This window comes from Uranotaenia lowii, chromosome 1 (genome assembly GCF_029784155.1).
Source record: "Uranotaenia lowii strain MFRU-FL chromosome 1, ASM2978415v1, whole genome shotgun sequence".
Taxonomy (NCBI): Eukaryota; Metazoa; Arthropoda; class Insecta; order Diptera; family Culicidae; genus Uranotaenia; species Uranotaenia lowii.
In genome coordinates, this window is record NC_073691.1 from 30,423,072 (window position 1) to 30,440,653 (window position 17,582).

Sequence of the window (17,582 nt, forward strand, 5' to 3'; positions counted from 1 at the left end):
ATTTTGACAATTTTGACAATTTTGACAATTTTGACAATTTTGACAATTTTGACAATTTTGACAATTTTGACAATTTTGACAATTTTGACAATTTTGACAATTTTGACAATTTTGACAATTTTGACAATTTTGACAATTTTGACAATTTTGACAATTTTGACAATTTTGACAATTTTGACAATTTTGACAATTTTGACAATTTTGACAATTTTGACAATTTTGACAATTTTGACAATTTTGACAATTTTGACAATTTTGACAATTTTGACAATTTTGACAATTTTGACAATTTTGACAATTTTGACAATTTTGACAATTTTGACATTTTTGACGATTTTGACAATTTTGACGATTTTGACAATTTTGACAATTTTGACAATTTTGACAATTTTGACAATTTTGACAATTTTGACAATTTTGACAATTTTGACAATTTTGACAATTTTGACAATTTTGACAATTTTGACAATTTTGACAATTTTGACAATTTTGACAATTTTGACAATTTTGACAATTTTGACAATTTTGACAATTTTGACAATTTTGACAATTTTGACAATTTTGACAATTTTTACAATTAAAAAAAGTACCCTTCTCCGAACAAATTGCTTCGTTTTTCATAAAAAATTTAAAATCAAATCTGCAAAATTTCTGACGTTCTTTGGATTCGGAAAAAATCTTTTTAGAAAACAGGATTTTTGAAATTTTAAAAGGTTAACTAAAAAGTGACTTTCATTCGTTGTTTTAAGATTCAAATAGTCATAAGAATTTCAATCAGTACCAATAGCCTTTATGAATGTTATTACAATTTTACTACCTTTCAGTCCTTGTCGTCTCGAAAAATCAAGCTGTAAATTGGCTCCGGTACAACAATAACATCAATAAAATGACAAAGTCACAAGCGCACACCCTTTCTATAAATTAAACCACAAATGTAGTAGGTACGTGACATGTGCGGATTTTCCATCAACACATTACTTTCGAGCAACAGCACCAACTTCCAGCTGTAGCCGTCGTAAATTGTTAGTCGTGATCATGGCAGAAAGATCCTAACAAAAAAAAACAGTAAACAAGAAAACTGGCAACACTCCAAGAGCAGAATTTTCCGAAGGAAAATTTCCAACCAACAAAGACCAATTTTGGTCATGGAGGGATGACTCCCTCGAGGGAGAGCATCGGCTGTCGCTTTGCTTGTCGATCTTTAGTAGTTGTATGTTTTTTTATGGGATGGGAAAGTTCAAGATCGGTCAGGGCAAAGGACCGTATTGAGGTATTAATCTTGGCAAATGAACATTGCAGCTGGAGCGGAACAAAAATATTAGCCGCAGTTAATCAAAACTGCCATTGACCGGTAGGCTGAGACGATTTGGGGTCATTTTTGAATTTCTCAAACTCTGGGGTCTAAAAAGCTTTGTTTTGATTGAAAACTCATCGATGATTTTCTTTTTGCAGAATTTTTAAGTAACGTTGAGTAAATTTGAACATCCATGTTTATGTGTGAAAATTAAATATTTATTTCTACAAAATCAACATCATTTTCGTTTTTTTTGTAGAATCAACCCAGCTAAAAGTTTTTGTGCCATTTTATAAATTCTGTAAAGAAAATTTTCCGCTGAACATTTTTGTTGAAGACCGTAACTTCGTACCATACTATACAAAAAAGTTATCAGCTGTTGAATAGAGGCATGCCCTTTGGCATTGCAAACATATCAGTTCAACTGGCATCACTGCTATTGCCTAGCGGAGTATTGCATGAAAAGTAGTCATGCAATACTTCGCTAGGCCCCAGCAGTGATGTCAGTTGAATAGATTGGTTTTCAATGCCAAAAGATATACCCTTATTCAACAGCTGTTAAGTTTTTTGTCTAGAAGGGTACGAAGTTACGGTCTTCAACAAAGTTGTTCAACGGAAAATTTCCTTTGGATAATTTATAAAATGCACAAAATCACTAGTTGACTTGATTCCACAGAAAAAAAAAACGAAAATGATGTTGATTTGTAGAACCACATTTTAAATTTTCTCAAACAATCATCCAATTTACTCAAAAATTCTGCCTTAAAAATCATGGATGAGTTTTTAACCATAATAAAGCTTTTAAGACCCAGGGTTTGAGAAATTGGAAAATGACCACAAATCAACTCGGTCTAATTTGGTCGGTCTCGGAAGTCGACGATGGAAAATTACGGTTCCAAATTTACAACATAGTCTTCCGATTCCCTGAAATGAAGTTAAACATACAATTCCAAGTTTCAGTTTGAAAATTTGTTTAGCTGTTTAGCTTTGGTATGGTAGTTTCAGTCATAAATATAGTTAAAAAAAAGTTTTTCTCTGTCCACGGAAAATCGTGGGTGGAAACTCAATTCCGGGAAAACATACGACGTCGCGAAACGACGTCACGGCACTTCATCATCCGTCAACGAGCCGGCCGCAGCGGCTGCTCTGGGGCGTGCAAATTTATAGAGTTTATCGATTTGCGACTGGCCCATAGCCAATATCAACAGCAGCATCCCTATACTGTGAATAGTTCACATGTTGACTGAATTCTACGCCGAATTTACTTCCGTCTTTTCCATTCGTCGGTTTCTATATAGGTACCATGTTAGAACGCAAATTTCCCATCTAGAACTTGGCAGTGATATTGGGTTTCAATCGATACGATAATTTCAAGCCATTCGACACATGTGTTAACCGGTTAACTAATGCCAATGTTTTTCTTTTCTATTTTCAGGTAAGTCACAATGATGGATGTTGAAGAATAGAGCCATCGATCATCAGTTGAGCAGCCATCCTTGATCGCGAAGGCTGAGTATGCTTATCGAGTTTTAAACGTGGTTATTCTTACTGTTGCTAAAATTCAGTAAAACTATAATTAAATCCTAAGTTTAAAAAAGTTGAATTATAATCGCGGGATACATTGTTGGCATTTGAAATCCGCGCGTTTGTTTTCGTCGGTTAAAAAGGAAAACCGCTCCAAAACTAGTTAGTGCATTATAGTTCGATTGACTCAAGGTTGAAAGAATCTATCGACGGAGGAAGCATCTTAAGCCAAAGGTATTCGAACATCCAGACTAAATCAATGAGCGTTTAATAAAGTAGATGTGAACGAAATTAAATTTGACACAAAACAGAAATATAGTCTTTACTATTAAAAAAAGGAAAAAAAACATTATTTGTTTGAATATTTATACCAAAATGTAATTTTTTATCACTTTTCAAACTGTTTCTATACATTTCTTTTACTGTGAATTAGAAAAAAAAATATGCCTCAAACATATGATATGGTAAAGATATGAAATTTTAAACGTTTTAACCAATAGATTAAAAAAATGCCCGGATTATATGGAACATCAGCAACAACCAGTTGGAGTTTTCAAAATTGCATACTAGAAAACTACCAGTATTGTAAGAAAATTTCAAATTTATAAATTTTTATACTGAGTTTAACAGCCAAAAATTTTATTGTAGGTTTTGAAAACCATTCATCCAGTCTTGATTTTGCGCAAAAAGCTTTAAATTTGTCTGCGAGAACAATTTTTTCTTTCAAAAATCACCAACGACGTACTTGTAGGGAATAAAGTGAGGATAAATATCTATGATTAAATATAAGGAAATAATGAACAGCTGGTAAATTGGCAACACTAGTTCAAGAGTAAGCAGGTTCCTTTTGAAGTAATGAGGGTTGCCAACATTTTTCCCAAATTCAGGGAGCTTGAAAATAAAAATTAGAAAAAATCAGGCTAACATAAAATGATCGAGCTGAATGCCTTTTCTGCTCACCGTTGTAAAATGTTATGGAGCTGATAAATACATAAAACCGTTCATAATTCTTTTAAATTAGCTACATGCTCACTGTCACTTCAACGTTTAAACACGGTATTCAAGCCTTATTCATATTTCCTATCAAAGATTTACCAACTGTTACACGTTTAACTTACGAAATATAGCGTTTCTCAAATATGTGATTCGGTAGTTGTTTGAAAATCTATTCTATTGGACTTGTATTATTCAAACCTTATTTTTTTTTTAAATATTATTAGTGACACTTTACCATCCTTATGGCATTCGTGTCGAATTCAAACTTTAATATTCGAGATACTTATCAAAGCCTTTTGCAAAAAATTCTTCATAGTTGTTCTCGTGAAGTTGAGCATAAATGTGGCAGATTTCAAAAGTTTTCGTAGCAAAGGATACCCAGTTTTAGAAACTTGAAACACAAATTCCTATTTCTATATTTTGAAATGTTCATTCATGTTAATCCTCTAGTAAATTAATTTTGTAAAACAGTACATTTTCCTAAGTTGCTGACTCTGAAACATATATAAATCATTTGTTCCGTTTCCATACTTATTATTTTGAGAATATGCAATTGGCTGATTATTGGGTAAAAACTTAATATATTTAACCGTGAAACGTCCAACTTTTAATAAGAAGTTTCGCATAATCCAAGACAAATAGCAACTGTGGAATAAAACATATTTTTTTTTAAGCAACAATCAAATTTCCCGAAGGCTGCAAGTCATTTTACTTTGAAGTTACAGAAATGTTAATTCATTTTTTTTCTGTTGAAACGAATTTCCGATGAAATTTGAAAACAAAATGAATTATAGATATTTTTCAAAGTATAATGTGGTAGTGAGAGCCTGGAAGAGAAAATAAAATTAACTGATAATTCATTTATCACTTACCTTGTGCTTTATTGAGGGTTTTCCCTTCAGCATAAGACAAGCAACCAAGTCTTATTGGAACGGTCGACCAACATATGCGAAACGGGAAGAAGCAACTGAAACAAAGAAAACAAGAAAATTACGTAAATTAACTTTATCACTTACCTGTTTGGGACGGCTGGAATGGTTTCTTGTTTTGATTGGTTTGGTCGACGCACTCTTTGATGACAAGAAAATAAAATCGATGTAAATAGAATTAAAAACATCGCAGTTGATCGATTTCAGTTATTGCATACCACTGGAAAAAATATACCTTTCTTTTATACAAGTTTGCATCGTTAAGTTGTCTGTAGTGGTGTGACCGATTTCAGGTAAGTGTTTACAGATAAGGAGTGGGGATTCGAGACGAACCGATTCTAACCGATGTGAGTTCAATCTTATAACGTATTTTGGTGACGAAGCACGTTCTAACTAGTGGGAAACCGAGTACGTTTCGGAATCGGATTTACTGCAAAAATTCGAAATGATGGACTACGACATATAAGTTAAAACGCTTTTCAGTCTTCATTGACTCTTAACAAAGAAGTAAAAAATAATAAAAAGATATCAATGATCGATTTATCATAAAACTGTTTTTTAAACGCCTTATCAGTAAAACTGAATGCGATAGAAAAAATCTGACAAAATAATGGAGTTCAGGACGCCAAAATCTTCTAAAACAGTTATAAAACATTGATGGAAGAATCTTCTGAGAAGATTTAAATCCAACAGAGTGTTAAGTTATTGAGTTCAAGGTTGGAATGGCGACGAGCAAGCAATGAATTTCTATTGAATTTTGAACGAATCTTTACAAATTTCCTATGGAAAATAAAAAATCCGGCAATATCAGGCTCATTTTCAAAAATCAGGGAAAAATCGGGGTTATTAGGATAGACCTTCAAAAATTAGGAAAGTCCTGAAAAATCAGGCGTATTGGCATCTCTGGATCAGCGTTACCACTTATACAGATTGTCATGTGCTTTTCTATAATTTTGAAAATTTCCAACCAAGAATCTGTATATACAGGTTACAGATAATTAGAAATTTATACAAATTTTTTACAGATTTAAAGAAAATTAAAAAAAAAAAGTTCAAAGATATATTTACTATAAATGAAGTATTCGAAATTTATTCATTTCGAGGACTCAACATTCAAGCCATCTTTAATTGTCACACACAAAAGTTTGAAAAATCTCCCAGATCAGAGATCGGGCTCGTAACAATACAGCGTTTACAACGACTAACATGTGGTAGTGGAGTGTAGGAATACCAGAAATTCGTAATGAATCTTAAGAATTAATTGTTCATTGAACAATATTGAGTTTAACACTTGATAGTAAACTACTAAAAGTCGGCTCAGTTACTTGAGCGTGCATGCAACAAAGACTTTTGACAAAATTATCTAATCCCAAATGATTGTGAAACCCAGGAAGAACACAGCTCGATTTGATATTTAACGAAAGTAGCGACTCAAAACTTTACGTGACCTTATATTGTTCATTGCACTGAAAGTTGGATTTTGGGCCATTTTTGCGTTATTAGTAATTCGTAGAAAGTTTATCAAAAAAGCGATTTGCGTGTATCAAAATGACAGGATTATCACTGGTTTGACAATCCGTAGGCCAGAGTAATCAGGAGCCCAGTCCAATTTAGTGTGTTCCGCATTATAAAAAAGTCATCGTAGTGCAGTTTTAGGATCCGGAATTAAAATTTTAGATACAGATTTCAATACAGATTTTTAAGATTTTATACAGATTTAAAACATTTTTTGCCTCCCAAATACAGATTTTAATGTGGCAACGGTGCTCTGAATGTAATCAGCAACTTTTTTTGTAGAGAAATGAATCCAACTTAGATGGCAATGCAAATCTTGCCGTGCTTAAAAATGTCCAAACTTGATTTCAACTACTGTAAGATGAAATGATGGGAATAGAAATAGATCAAGAAAAACGATTATGATCAAATGGGAGAACTATTCCCTTCATTCCGATAGACATCGACACTCAACCAGTATAATATTCATACGCCAGGTTGATCTCCTGTAGTAGAATGTTAATACATGGGCCCCGAAGAGGCGCAAGATGTGGGTTCAAGTCCTACCGGGAGACAAGGCGAATTTTTTTTTCGCATGTTTTTCAACATCGATTTTCTCTTACCTAGTCCCTGAAATTTCATCTAACACAGTTGGATTCATTTCTCTACAAAAATAGTTTCGCTGACTGAATGTTTGAGTCAAGACCCATCTCTGGGTCGCAGTTTAAAAATTTAATTAGAATTTTAGTCGATTTTACCATCTTTTAAATGAACAAAAAAGGTTATTATTTTTTTTAAATCATCCACATCATTTACATTGATTGATTTTCAATGAAAAATAGTTTTTACAATTTTTCTGCGAAACAAGTTGTAGGGAACTCCATATTTTTTGTGTATTGTTTTAAAATCTAAACATTGCAATTTTTCAAAAGAAACATTTCAAACTAAAATCTGGAATTTGAATTAGTTTGCAAGAATCCGATTTGAACCGCTTTGCTGAAATCAAATTTGCCTAACTAACCAGATTTTTGAGAAAATTATAAGATTAAAAGTTAACTATTTTGTCACTGAAGAAATCCATTTATAGTTATTGCATATTGTGAAGATGTGTTTTCAAAAGTTTCTATTTAACACGAAAAACTGTTAATTTAAAAGGACTTAAAAATGAATTTTTATAAGGTATTCATGCATTGTCTGAGCAAAAATATCTTAGTAAAAAATTAGTGACCAAACCTCCACCCCCTCTCCTCATGAGACGATTCTTCCTATGGTCCTGACATTTCTTGTACTCAAATTAACTCATAGACACGATTTGGCAACATGCAAATAATTCTATGAAGACTCCCCCTACTTCTGATCTCCCCAGTGTAACATCCGGCACTACACAATATCACCATAAATTGTTTTTACAATAGCTCCGTAAAATACATACCTCACATTTTTGTTTTTCTTTTACACACTCAACTCGGAGTCCCCTGGAAAATTCTTCTATCTGACTTCAGAGGAAGACCGTGTTTTAAAACGTGTGTCGGGTGTTTTTGGTAGATGGAATTGTTTTCATCTACAAATGAAGTGCCGAAGTGTTTATGGAAAGTGAAGGTTTCCTCATTTATGCTAGTTATATAGTGAATTTTTAAAAATAAAAGTAGCTGAGTCCGGGACTATAATTGATTCATTTCTCAAGTGTTCCTTAAGTGTGAAAATGTGCTGTCAAATCAATCTTCTCTTCTGTTTCTGCTTTGATAAAATATTTTAATCACCCCTCGTAAGGGCGTTACGCTTGTGTGATGTGGAAAGCGGAACATAACGCCTGCGTTGAATAAACGTCAACAAAATTGACGGACGAACGATGGAATGGAAAAGTTATGGTCTGGCTTGACGGATTTCGAAATGCATCCGAATTGTTATGCAGCTAAATCAAGATAAGTATCGTTAAATTTACCAAACATTCACAAATGGGAGATGAGATTTGCTAGTACAAGTTTGAATGTGATTTTTTTTAACACTAATGCTGTACGAACACAATAATGTCATGCTATTTCGATGAGAGAAAGAGGAGAAGGTATCTTACACAAATTGTTATCGGAGAGATACCAGGTTTTATAGGGAATGTTAGGTAGGACAAGCCACTTTTTGGGAGTGTAATGATAGTGATAATAGAATTTTTGGTGCGTGATACTGAAGGAGAGTATTTTCTTATGTGGCTGGGTAGAGCTTTAGAGTGTTTTTGAGCGATAAATTCGGACATCTTTTTTTTTGGTGTGGGGTGGTTTTGGGAGAATGGAGCTGTGCGGTGGGTTGTGTGTTCGACTGATGCATCACACAGCTGGGTTGGGGTTTAATGTACTTTTTCTGATGTGTTGTATATTTCATCTGAATGGCTGCTACTACGCAAGATATCATCACTGTTTGTGTGGCAATAATCATCTATGTTGATAATGCTACAATTTTCTTTAGATGAGGCATCAACATAAAATTACGGGAAATTGCTTTCTTGATTATGAAAAAACCATTTATGCTAGTAGGTAGGTACATGTGAAAATATTGTAAACAAAAAAAAAACAAATTTTCATCCAAGTTAGATTCATCCCAAGTATTTTTGCACATATTTTTAGATTTTTAAAAGCTATGAATAGGGAAATAAATCAAACACATTGCGGATCAAATACGAGATATTTCGTTTTTCCCTTGCTGAGAATTTGATACATACAGACGCATAACTCAAGTGATAGAAATTTAATCATGACACAATATTCTACAATTTCAAATATAACACTTTATATCCCTAAAAGCTTTTTTTTATATATTTTTAATAGTTTATTGACGCTTTAAACTTTTTTCTTTACTTAAGAAGTTGTTATATGATATACTGTAAGAATAAGAATAAAACATATTGTGATGAAAAAGAATCAAAGCGGATAGTTTAATTTCACCAATCATACATAAGTTCATTGATATTTACTTTATTCGTTATTGAAAGTAAAAATGACAAAATATGCAATCGCCGGGAATCCGTATCAATTTTGTATTTATGTTTATAGAGTGAGGTAGTTCTTGGTTTATAAAAACATGAAAAAATGATATAAAAATGCCGTCAAACTTAATTTTGCCAAAATGTTTTCATGAAATTATACTCTTAAAGTACACAAGAAATTGAATCCCTTATTAAGAAAACAAAAAAATTACCTTTTTTAAACCAAAATTGAACTAACAAAAAAACGGTATAAGCACAAGTTTAATTGAAATGAATTTTAGCCATCTATCGATTCAGTGTATCGAAATTGATTTTTCTATCAAACATATTCTGAAATAATTAAGAGGAAGAAAGGCTTATACATGTCGATATGTATGAGGAATGTTAGGTATTTTTTTTTTGTTTTTTTTTATTCTTTCTTTCAATTCACTTAGATTGTAACGAATAACCATTCAAAATTGACCACAAGAAGGCTACCGTTCTTTATTCCAGATTTATCTCTGTTGCTGCATGACGGTTTTTTATTTATATTTTTTTTTGAATGAGTTGAGTTAGTTTTTAAATAAAAGCACTGACAACCCTTTTTAAACATTCGTATTTAAATTAAGTGTATCTTAAAGATTTCCTGATTTTATTTTAAACTGACATTGTTGATACCTCAGTATCAAAATAAAGTTTTTTAAATAAGGTTTCTCTAAGTTGATCCATGATGCCGAACTACTTTTTATTTTGAAATAATTTACTACAACAAAAATTTGAACATTATTTTGTACATGCAATGAAGCTCAAAAAGAGGCAAAAAGAAGAAAGAATTGAAGAATTTTCAAAATGGTTATAATCACTAAAAATAGTTTGAGAAGTTTTTGTCGGCATACTATGAAAAATACATTCAATTCAAAATATTGTTTTTTTTTTTTCAACCATAAAAGCCTTTTGATAATTCTTTGATTTAACAGGGATCACTGTTAGGGAAAAAAGCTAGTTTGATAGGGATGAAATGTGGATGGTAATAATTTTCTTTCAATACTTAACTCAATATATATTTATTTAACGTTTATCGAATGCCTCGTAGAAGTAGGAGTTTCCTTATGAAATGTCTAGGAGCATAGAAGGTGTAGGAAAATACCATCGCACCATTGACCAAAATGGATCCTGATCTTTACCCTTTTCCAACTAACACAACCCCTTCCTTTGATACTTGAATATAGATTCGCAGACGTACAGACGGTTTCCATAGTTGGTGATACTTACTTATTTCTGGTTCTGACTATTTCAAAATTATTTTTGGAGTATGCAGGAGCATGAAGTTGCTAGTTGAACCTAAAGAGTATCAAACTAACATTCCCTCCTTTTTCCCCATTGACTACTAGGACGTGGCCGGCGCCGTTATTAATCATTTAAAAAAAAAGGAGAGCATGAGTTTTGAACATTGAGAATGAACTGCTAATCCCAAGCACCATTCTTTTGGACTTTGTGCAAAATTGATGGCCTCGATTAATCACGGAGTAGCAACCATTGGCGACGTGGAACTTGTTCTGCTTAGCCACGCCAGCGATCATGGAATTCGAAATGCGCATGAACTGATAAAAATAACAAAAAAGTCATCTTTTTTTTTAAGTACGTAAATCAATAGCATTACCATCCTCTGAAACAATTAAATAGCATTTCGAGTTCAATGATTTAAGGTGGATATGAGTAGTCAAACAAGCTAAGCTAAGCTAAGCTAAGCTACACACTCAACTCGGAGTCCCCTGATGAGGCTTAGAGGTTACTCAATCCAGGATACCACATCCTCCCCTGCTGGCAAAATCATGGTTGTCTGCAAAACCAGCTCAGTCATCATTGGATATCGTTGTGATCAACGGTATCTAATAGCTGACTTGTTAATCGCAATTTAATTATTTTCGATTCTCATTCTCAGTCATTCTTTTCTTAGTGGTTGGATTGGAAATTGTTGTATAACCATTCGAATATAACTTGGTAATGAGAACTTTAACCACTGCTTTAACATTCTTGGAAAATATCTTTATTCTACTAAAGATTATTTATTAGTTCATTTATTTTTATTCAAGATAATTATCCTTGGCAATGAGCTTCTGACTCTACTCAAGGTTTTATGTATTTTTCTCGGCAAGGAGCTTAACTCTACTCAAGTAGTTTAAATTTTCGCTTTAACATCACTTCAATTGATGGTACAAATAAACTTGGTAATGAGCTAAACTCTACTCAAGATGTTCCGCTTTTCATTTTGGTTGAGGTCAGTTTTAAAATATGCTTGGCAATGAGCTAAACTCTACTCAAGCTGTCGAACATCCTTGGCAAGGAGCTAAACTCTACTCAAGTTGTTCAACATTCGTTATTTACGCATAAACCCAATATGCTTGGCAAGGAGCTAAACTCTACTCAAGCTGTTGAAAACTCTTGGCAAGGAGCTAAACTCTACTCAAGATGTTCAACATTTGATATATACTCAAAAATCAACTTTCATGACCTTGGCAAGGAGCTTTACTCTACTCAAGGTTTGATTTTCTTTTTTTTTCAATATTTCTGTAATATATTTCGAACTCCACTCAAGATATTTTTTTCCATTGTTTTTTCATTCACTATTACGCTCACGCTAGTTCTTAATTCATGTAAATTTACCTGGTGATTTTTTTTCAGTGTCATGGAACTGGCAAAACATTCAATTTTTTGAAAATTGAATTAATATATAACTTCGCAACTATTGAAACGTACACACCGATTTTTCGATACCACTTCTCCTGGCAGGATCGCCAATGTAACATCCGGCACTACACAATATCACACACGGTAATCAAAGTTACTCTAATCTGTATAAAAATCCATACAGATTCGAGAAAAGTGTCTCCACTTAGTTTTATGTTTGAGTGCTTTATACAGAGCGTGAGCTAAAAGCTTTTACACATTCGAAAGCTTTCAGCCAGTTAGTCAATTCTGTATATTTTGACATGGGGATGCCCATGCATTTTCAAGATTTCTTCAGGAAAGTAAAAATTAATGAAATTTCTCAAAAAAAAGAACAAACTTTAAATCTCTTGCGTAGTAATAAAATCTTTATTGTCAAACCGTCATTCTGATGCCGAGTATTCTTTCATATTTTTGTTTATTTTTTTAAATTTTATTTCGGCAGCAAACTCAAACATGATTAAAATTATAACTTCCAACGTACGATCGTCAATGTTGCCAAATTGAAATGAGGAGAATGAAGAATCTGTAAAAATGAATTTATGTTAATCTTTTGTAACAATACAATTAATTGTGTAATCATGCAGTTTAGTTGGTAATGTAACGAAGTTGTTATACTAGAAAACAAGGAATTCTATAAATACAATTATATTTTTAAATTGAAAATGCATATATTTTTTAACGCCAGTCGTCAATTGTAATTTCAATTTAAATTCCAAAATTCTTAGGAAAAATTTTGTTAGATTGGATTCGTAAGTTTTGTCTGATTGGAAATGACAATTATCCACTATGAGATACCTTTCTGAACGGTTCCGATGAGCTGATCAGAATGAACAGACTGTTCTCACAAGCTTACAGGAAGAAAAAAACAATGATTGACAAATCAGACAGCATTTAAGTTTAAATTAAAACCGCATGGGATATTAAATATTATGGAATATTAAATATTATGGAATATTAAATAATACTTACATTTTTCAACGTATGGAGGCTCCACTGAATGGCGATCTTTTTTATCTGCCTTAAGCTTCTCTTATAAACGGCCTTTTCATTTTCCTCTTCATACTTGAATCGGGAATGGTTCTGCTTGCCGTAATGGAATGGAGATGATCTTCGTCCTGCTTCTTGGTTGTGGGGGAGCCTCAGCTGCCTTCACTTTCATTGTACAAAGCAGATACTGATAAAACACTAAAAATGTAACAGATAGGTAGATATGAATAATTGCTCTTTAGAATTGAATACGTAATGCTTACCAAAATCAACGGAAACAGCCGGCGGCGTCTCACGGCAGCGCTTGAATAACCAAAACTCATATTCCCTTGGTTTTACTCTGATGCAGATCGGATAGCACCACACCAGATGTAATTTTACTTCTAGGCCTTTCGTATTCTGAGTACAAAATTAGAAAACAAAAAAAAAATGGAAGCCAGTAAGACAGAATATTCATTTTTATCTACTCACCAATTTCCGAAGCTCGAACGAACAACAAACTTTTCCCCGGCATATTTTTGGCTTTCGGTCTTCCGGATCCTGCTAGTTGACCGCATCTTTGTTCAAATTTTTGTTGAATCTTCCGGAAACATGAACGACAGTTTCCACCGGCTGTAGTAGATGCTGACTGACTGTTTTAACATTACAAATAGAAGAATTCGATAAAATAATTAAGTTGAATGATGATAAACTTACCTTTAATGAATTAAAAATAATGATTTCATCTTAAAAACGATTGAAATTAAAAACCAATGTGAATCACAATACAACACAACATGATTCCGAAAGATTTTTAGCTTTGACATCCCCTTCCAAAGCATTCCAACAACAGCAAACTTTTTATACAGAGCTGAATAATTGAGTTTTAGTTTGCATCTGTATATTGATGACCCAAAATTACCCAAAACTGTATTGAGGGTATACAAATTTTGAACAACAATCAATTAGTTATTTTGAAGGTGTAATCTCAATACATTTAATGAATAACTCAATTTTTCCGTGCACCCAGTAGATAATAAAATGGGTCTCAAAACATCTCAGAAAATTTTCTCGTACCTATATACCTTCCTATGTCAAATTTATTACTATTTGAATTATTAGTTCTCAAATTGTGCAAAATTTGTATGGGAGATTCCTTCTTTCCTTTTTATCTCCCCAATGGAAGGGAGGAGGCGACCCAAATAATTACATATAGAAACATTTTTCGTACCCAAATAACCACAGATGTTATATTTGTTCCATTCGCTTGATAAATTTTTGAATTGTGCCAAAAATTGTATGGGAGCTCCTCTCGCAACTCCACTTCTCATCACCCCAGTAGAGAGGGTCTCAACTCAACACATCGTAGAAACTATTCTTGCGTTTGAGTATCTTGCTATGACAAATTTAGTTTCATTTGCATAATTAGTTCTAGAATTGTACAAAAAAATGTATGGAAGCCCCTCTTTCCCACTTTCAATCTCATCAATGGAAGGAGGAAGGGGCCTTTAACTGTCTTTGTAAATTTATCTGAAAACAAAATTTCCATCATAATATACGCATATTGCAGTTTCTTTTTTTTTTATTCAATTTCAAGGTGTTGGCATCAACAAAAATGGTGACGATTCAAAAACCTTTTTATAATATTTCTAATAAAATGTGTTCTAGTGCCTATATGTAAGTAGCACGGCGAAATAATCCAAAACAAATAGACGCTCGTGTATGGCGGGCGACCCGAGCAAAATTTAGCACAAGGATATCCACGCTCGCCGTAAGGCGGCAAGCAAGCAAGAAATGGGTGAATGAAAACAAAACAACCCCTACAACACAACAGAAATGTTAAATAATACCTCTCTAGTAGCTCGATAGTGCGGATCTTCCTAATGTACATACTTACTAATGTTTGTCTGAATTGTAGATATGCATAGCTATACAGATATTAACTAATCGACTCGAAAAGTCGCCAGAGAGAGCAGTCAGAACAAGTGCGCTCGGGGCTAAATTAAGAACCAGTGACGGATGAAATTGCGCTGCCGTTTAGCGCTTTTCGGTTGTAGATATTTATGTTCCTATGTCTATGTCTATCTTTGCTCGTGGTTTTCCATTTGAACAAGCGCCCGAAACAAGCGGAGGGAAAATAAACAAAAAATGTGATCATTTGTACGGTTGATTTTAATGTGCTTTGGTAAATCTTACAATTATTGAAATTGAATTAGTTTTCTGTTTAAGTTTTCAGAATCATAAGAAGCGTTAACTGTAGCTTTAACTGAATTTAACTTAAAAATATTTGAATAACCCCCTAACTGAACGTTTAAACGTCAATTCTATCGGATGTTATCGTTTCCACTTTTGTCCCCGGTAGGAATCATTTCTATAGCACTCAAACGAACTCATAAAAGCCCGCAGCATGAGTTCCTCTTTGTTGTTTATGTTGATATGTCACTCGTTTCCCCTTCAACATAAACATGATGATGCTAGTTTATGGAGGGTGACACAGAATTGCTCCCAGATATTGCCCACTTGAAATTGTAACGGACTACAATTTGGCCGAACTTCACTCAATAATACTTAAAGAGTATAAATTTAACATTTTGAATAAGATTTTAAACGTTTTTAACTTCAAAAGTTTATTCTTAAATAATCCAATTAGGTTCAAGTTTTAACGATTAGGAAGGTTTGTATAAGGAAATCTTATTTCGGTGATGACTATCGATAAAATAAAGTCGATTTTGATTTGTAACGGTTGACTTGATGATTTGAAAAAAGAAAAGCTCTGGTGCCACAGAGAATAGACGTACAAAATCGAACAAAAAATCTATAATGTATGTAAATTTCAAATCTTGACATCAAAAAAATACGTTGAAAATTTACTTGGAATAGTGCCATCTATTCTGCCGTTCAAAAGTTACAAATCAATTTTTCAATTGCCCAGTTTCGGTGAAGGCGTAATCGTTTATGGACTCATTAATAATTAAACAAATGCCGCTTTAAAATAGACGAGTTCAATTTATTGCTACTCAGCAAATTTCTAAATGCTAGAAACCAGCAAAATTTTGCTGGTTTTAGTCTTGCTGGTTTTCCAGCAATTTTCATTACTGAAAACGATCAGATACCCCCAATTGCTGGAAAATCTATAGATAAATGCAATAAGAGTAACTTTTTACTGAACAGAATTTTACTTCTTTTATTTTATACAGTTTTTACTTATTGACTGTTTCGGTGAGTGAAACAACTTTTTTTTAAATTTACCTAACGTTTCGGGTAACTTTTCTTCACCCATCAGATGTCCCCCAGGGTAACCTGAAACGTTACGTAAATTCAAAAATAAAAAAAAGTTGTTTCACTCACCGAAAAAAGTCAATAAGTAAAAACCGTACAAAAGTACCGGTGATAAACTTTTATTTATTCCTTTATTTTTGCACTACTGAGGCAGTCGAAATAATTAACAGTTTTCAATAAGTTTTTGCACTTCTTAGACGGTTATCCAGTCAATTAGGAATATTCTTGATAATCAGTCTTACCCGTCAGAACTGATTCTAGACGTCTTGAAGCGGGTTATTTTCAGGTATCACTTTTGTATCCCATTGTCCAAAATTTAGCACTTCTAGCTTAGAGGAAATAGCGATTAACTTTTACGATATTTTTTTGCAACCGGATGAAAGGGTTACAAAATTTAAACAGCAATTTTCTTAAAACATGCCAAACAGTTCATACCAGCTGTTCAAAACTGACCAAAATTTAGTTTTATCTCAGTTTGGGTTTGACAGTTCTCTTTGGTGTGTTTGGAGAAATCAGGTGGCCCAGACAAAAATAACAAAAATTGGTTCAAAACGATCGTTGGAAATTTTACACAAGTTTCGTGAGCTAGCTTGTACGTCTGTTAACTGTGCTGGTATGTTCACGGACAATGAACAAATTTAAAAGATGAAATTCTGAATTTTGTTTTGTATTTTGAATTTTTGTATTCTGAATGCTCAATTCTAAACTCTACATTCTGAATTCTAATTTCTGAAATCTGAATTTTAAATTATTTATTCTGAATTTCGAATAAAATCCAATTTTTGATTTCTGAATTTTAAATTTTGAATATTGATTTTATGAAAATTTACTCTTCTCGTCTTTGAAGTTTAAGTGCCTCATGTTAAATTCTGAAATCTGAGTTAAGAATTCAGATTCCATTATTTAGATTTCAGAACCAAGTATTCAGAATCAAAAAAAAATCAAAAAAAATGTAATGCTATTAATAAAACTGGGAATCCATTATTCAGAATGCATATTTGAGAGTCCATAGTTCAAAATATTGGTTAAAATATTCAAATTCAAATTTAACTATTTTTTTAAGAATCCCGTAAAAATAACTTGGAGGATTACGAAACCAGATTGCATAATGTAAAGTTTTTGAAAAAATTTTAATCGAATTTCGAATATCCAACTCTGAGTTCAGAGAACTATATTCTTATTCCTGAATTAAAAATGAAAAATTGAAAGTTAGGAAAAAAAGATAAAACATAAAAAACTTAAATAGAACTTTTAATATCGACTCCAAATTCCGAATTCCATATTTTTATCTTGCAATTTTGGAATATTAGTAGTTTTAAATTTTGAATGTATAATAAAAATTTTAAGCTCAAGAAAAATTTAAAGTAGAGTTTTTGGTGTTATTTTTTGTTTTGGAAATTGAATACTCAGATTAGAT

At 32.6% G+C, this 17,582-nt stretch overlaps 1 protein-coding gene and 1 long non-coding RNA gene across 18 annotated transcripts in view; one reads left to right on the forward strand and one right to left on the reverse strand.

Annotated features, from left to right (window-relative positions):
* LOC129740291 (tropomodulin) overlaps nucleotides 1-17,582 on the forward strand; it is a 303,884-nt gene that overhangs the window by 167,177 nt on the left and 119,125 nt on the right. Inside the window, exon 1 of one of the 17 annotated variants that reach the window (XM_055731919.1) lies at nucleotides 2,914-3,052. The exons of the other annotated variants lie outside the window; for them this stretch is intronic. The gene's annotated coding sequence lies outside the window, so the exon portion shown is untranslated. Of the gene's footprint in view, nucleotides 1-2,913; nucleotides 3,053-17,582 lie in introns of those variants that run through there. 17 annotated transcript variants of the gene reach the window in all.
* LOC129740293 (uncharacterized) lies at nucleotides 12,318-13,518 on the reverse strand. The gene is made up of 4 exons (XR_008736195.1): nucleotides 13,379-13,518; nucleotides 13,171-13,306; nucleotides 12,890-13,105; nucleotides 12,318-12,443 (listed from the first exon to the last, which is right to left on the reverse strand). It is a non-coding gene; the product is annotated as an uncharacterized LOC129740293 (long non-coding RNA).